Source organism: Sinocyclocheilus anshuiensis, unplaced genomic scaffold (assembly GCF_001515605.1).
Source record: "Sinocyclocheilus anshuiensis isolate Anshui unplaced genomic scaffold, SAMN03320099.WGS_v1.1 scaffold1024, whole genome shotgun sequence".
NCBI lineage: Eukaryota > Metazoa > Chordata > Actinopteri > Cypriniformes > Cyprinidae > Sinocyclocheilus > Sinocyclocheilus anshuiensis.
In genome coordinates this window covers 1,175,444-1,180,299 of record NW_015552843.1, presented here as the reverse complement: position 1 = coordinate 1,180,299, position 4,856 = coordinate 1,175,444, and the positions used below count along the sequence as shown (strand labels likewise).

Sequence of the window (4,856 nt, the reverse complement as noted above, 5' to 3'; positions counted from 1 at the left end):
TGCCAGCAAACCAAAAATCTTAAAGAAAGAGCAAGCATGAAAAAAGTATGAAAGAAACAATGGTGAAAGCACAAGGGTCATAAAATGCAAAACAGAAAATAAGAAATCAATCGTTCATATACATACATCTTATAATCACTAAAAAGTACATTAGGATCTAATTTTGTAAAATGTGTTCAGAGAATTTGACAGCAACACCATTAGATATTAATTTCTAGGCAGAGTAACCGATAACTTTTATTACTTTGTCTTTTAAGATTATCCTTTCAGCCACAAATGCAGTCTTTGCCAATTTACTCACCGAACCAGCAACTTCCCCGGAACTTTTCCATCCTCAGCTAAGACAGATAAGAGAAGTAACAAGAAGGAGGACTGATCCTGTGATTGCTCTGAATAAGTCCTACAATATGAAGGAGAACATATGACTTTGTTTAAATGTATTTTTTCAGTAAAAAAATTAAAAGGAAGAGCTTGAGAATAAAAGGTATTGAGTAAGCTTATAACTTATAACATGGTGGGCAAGTAATTGGTCTAAATAAATAAATAACGATAATCCAATATCGAGTACACAAATATTTTTTACCAGCCACTGGAAATACATCAGTGATAGGTGCATGTAGGTAGGTAGGTCGATGGCATAAACGATGAATATGAGAATGGCCCAGACCAGCTCTGTAATGCAGCCCCACAAGTAGCATTCAAAGGAAACTGCTTTACAAATAGTCACAATGGCACACAGAGCCTATTAAAACAAATAGTAAAATAATTTATTAAAAAAGTACTGTATATACATATATGCATTTTTCTGATCCATGACACACACACACAAAATTGTTCAAGATGAATCACCTTGTCATAAATGTATCAAATAAAAGTATTATGCTTAATACTACTTTAAACCAATCAGATTAGTACATTATTAATTTTAAATCAGCATGAATCTTGATTAACTACATTTCTAACTCTGGGCAGACTTACAATTTCAAGAGCTAAAATCATCCCCTTTGGTGACCAGATGAATTTTGTGTTTTGCGCAGTGGCTGAAAGTGGCTGGTTATCTTCTTTTGTGTCTACCATCTTGATCCTGTAACTTGATTAAAAATAATAAAGAAGCAGGCACAGTAACAGATAATGTGTGCATAACGCTCAAAAAAAAAAAAACTAAAAAAAAACTTAATTATATACATTAAGATACAATATTAAATAACATGTATAAATAAATGCACTTTGACATTGCATGAGTTCATAACATATCATCAATAATATGAAGAGTTCAGATGCAAAAACCTCTAATATGTCGACTTAAACTACTTCAGTCTGTGTGCACTGAATTTATTTAATACACGAGTTTCACAATTTGAGTTGAATTACTGAAATAAATGAACTTTTCCACAATATTCTAATTTATTGAGATGCACCTGTATATATATATATTAAACTATAGCATTTGTGCATTTATAGTAAATGTATTTAGGTCACTGTTTTTCATACAAATACCTGGAAACCATATAGCCTAGTTCAATTTTTATCATGGTATTGAGGTGTGGTTTTAACTGTCGTTATCATGATCTAAATGTATGCTAATGGAAGAAGACCAATGGTTAATTTGAATAAAACTCAAACAGTCAAAATAATTAAATTGCACCATATAAAAATGAGGTTGTTACAATTTTTACATGTTACTGTTTTATAACGAACCTAAATCTCTCTCTCTCTCTCTATGAACTAATGCAATATCAAATTGCATTTTACTTGTTATTTTACAGAGCAGTCAAAAAGAGATTAGAAGTTATGAAGACAGGAAGCGCTGTATTTTAAAACCAAAAAGGTTACATATTTCATCTTTAAACACGAAGAACACGTAAGCACGAAGAAAAAATGGCCTAACGTTACCTTTTGAGTAATAAGGTAGTTGCCACAAACTTTATAACTTTACAACAAACGTCACAAAACTTTAGAACTTGTTAAGCATAAAACTATACTATACATAAAACGAACTAAATATACAATTAACCAATAAATAAAACGAAATATATTATAATATATTAAATGATTTAAAAACCTAATCGTAACCTGGGATATGTTTTATGCATTAAATACCTGAAAAGAAGCTGTTGAATATATCGCTCGGATGGGATGCTTTCAAAATGCTTTTCACATACATCTGTTGCACACATACATCTATTGCACAACATAATACAACTCACACCCATAAGAGTAACAGTAAATGACGCATTTAAGATTCCCCGTTATCTTTATCTCTGCTGCTATGCTGCTTGTTGCCAAGTCTGCGGTTTTCCAGCAGATTTGGTATCATTTCACTCTGTAGCTGCGGGGGTGGGGATCTGAGTATTGGTGTATAACTCAAGTCGCCCTTTGGCCTTTCTCATTTGCTAAGACATGCTTAATGAAACTGGGATCCACTTGATCTTCATCATCACATTCTTAGCACACCAGAAGTATTCTCTTGCAAATGCCTTAACACTTTTTCATTTGTTTCACACATTTTTCACACCCTTTGTCAAAACAGTCACTACAGATCTCATTGAAAGACTCTATTATATCAAACTCTATTAGATTCACTGTGTTGAACAAAAGGAAAACATTTATTCACAGCTGATAGAAAGTACTTGCATAATTATGAATTTCTAGTGCACCTGTGTGAAACTCATTTGCACAACTCTTCAATCAGCAATCAGTCCTCATCCCTCTATAAAAGATTCCACCTCTGTCCTGCTATTTGCAAGTATGGATCAAAGAGACCAAAGGCATGGAAGGAGAGTAAGAGAGCATGGCAGAGGGCCAGAGAAAGAGGAGTTTGCATACTTGGTGGAGGAGCTGCATTACTGTAGAAGGAGAAAATACAGCTCAAATTTCAAATGAAATTCAGGCAACAATTATTGACCATATCATCAGTCATAGCTTGTCCTTTAGAGAGGCTGGACAAAGGGTCCAACCCATTCTGAGTCAGAGCACTGTGGCATCTATTGCCAGGCTTTTTTTCAAAATGACAACAGGTAAGTCACAATGTTACTGTATAGCACTGTGTATTTCAGTTTTACTGTATTGCCCTGTTGGCAGAATGCACTTTGTCTACAGTAATGCAGATGTTTCATCAGTCCCATTTTTGTGTTTGTCATAATGTCAATTTTGATATGCTTTGTTCGGATTTGTTATTGTAATGCAATGTTATACCATACAGTTACATGCAACTGGAATAATTTGCTCTATGAATTTGCTTTTTTAGAGAATAATGTACTTTTAAGCTCACGGGGCACATCACAAATTCATTTGTGGATGAAGTTAGCTTCAACCTCTGTAAAGTGAGGAGACACGGGAGGAACATTTATTGGGCAGAGGGTCACTGTTGCAGTGCCAGGTCAGAGGGGTGCCAATATCACCATGTGTGCTGCCATCTCCAATGATGTCCTTTGCCACATACAAACTATCAGTTCAATACAGAATGCCTCATCACATTTCTTGATGCACTAAATGAAAGACTGGTTTCACCTAAAGTGAGAGGGCTGTTGATGGATTTACCATACAAAGAGGTATTTCCATTGGTGCATTGCAACACTGCAAGGGAAAACATCCAATTTGAACTTCTGAGTATTTCAACTCTTCATTTTGTTTTTTTAGATATTACCACCCATAAGTTTCCTCTTTTAAAAAAAAAACTATATTCAACACTTCTGAGTTTGAACAGTGTAATTTCATATTGATAGCTGTGTTTTGTATTTTGTTGTCCATTGTGTAATGACTGATTGAAAGAATAAATTAATTTGACCACAAGCTGTGGTGTTTGATGGAAGTATTTGCTTATGTTGCATGTTTTTAATGTTTTGTGAGTGTTGGAGCATTTTGCAAACAAAATGAGTCATTTTGGCCATTGGACGAAGTATACAAATCAAGTACTTGAGTAAAAGTACAGATACGTATTAATAAAATATTACTCCAGTTAAAGTAAAAGTACTCCTTTTTCAATTTTACTCGAGTGAAAGTACAAAAGTACTCGATTTTTTATGTACTTAAGTAAAAAAGTACTGATAGATTTATTTTGCAATTTTATATAGGCTACTTAATTTAAATTTATATTAGCACATATTTTTTATAATCCTACTGCTCAAAATACCTGGGATTTTCCCAAAATAACCACTATATGGAGTCAAGATATATTTTTGTTGTTGATATGGACTACGTTGACGAGAGTGATATAGTAATGTTCACTATGAAGCTTACACTGCAATGTACCTGAGAGAAAACATATCTGATCATCTGATTTTCACCAGTAAGAAAAATTTTTTTAAAGCTTGTTGTTTTGCAGAACATCACAGTTATATATGACATGAGAATAAGGCCTAAAGTTAGGAAGAACATTTTAAGGAAAATATAATTATATTTTCATAATGATTTTTTTCTTCTCAAACCTTGTCTGTGGTGTAAAAACACCCCTGGCCAAATGCCCCCAGAGGACATCACTTCCCACTTTGATAATTGGCTACTCGGCTAGTTAATCCAAACAATATAAAAATGTATACTGTTGATAAACAATATAAAATCAGACGTCATAGGGCTAAATGCGTAGCATTTGAATAAAACTGTTAACGTTACAGGCAGCGGGGAATATGAACGCGCATGAATTATTTTATTTAGTCTGTGTTATTTTAATGTTTCGTTTATTTTTTTTTAACCTAAATAGAGACACATGAAAAAACGCCAACTCGTTGGCCGGCGACAGCCATGACGTCACTAGTGCGACTATAGTATAAATAGGCGCTGGGAACACACATCATTCTCTTCTTCGTCTTCATTGACTGTTTTGTTTAAAGAGTGCATTTCTGTGGTAAGAGCGATCT

The 4,856-nt window shown here is 33.8% G+C and overlaps 1 long non-coding RNA gene across 1 annotated transcript; it reads right to left on the bottom strand.

The window, feature by feature from the left end:
- Positions 1-307: 307 nt before the first annotated feature.
- Positions 308-1,057, bottom strand: LOC107668026 (uncharacterized). The gene is made up of 3 exons (XR_001631844.1): positions 979-1,057; positions 584-742; positions 308-400 (listed from the first exon to the last, which is right to left on the bottom strand). It is a non-coding gene; the product is annotated as an uncharacterized LOC107668026 (long non-coding RNA).
- Between the last annotated feature and the right edge of the window lie 3,799 nt (positions 1,058-4,856).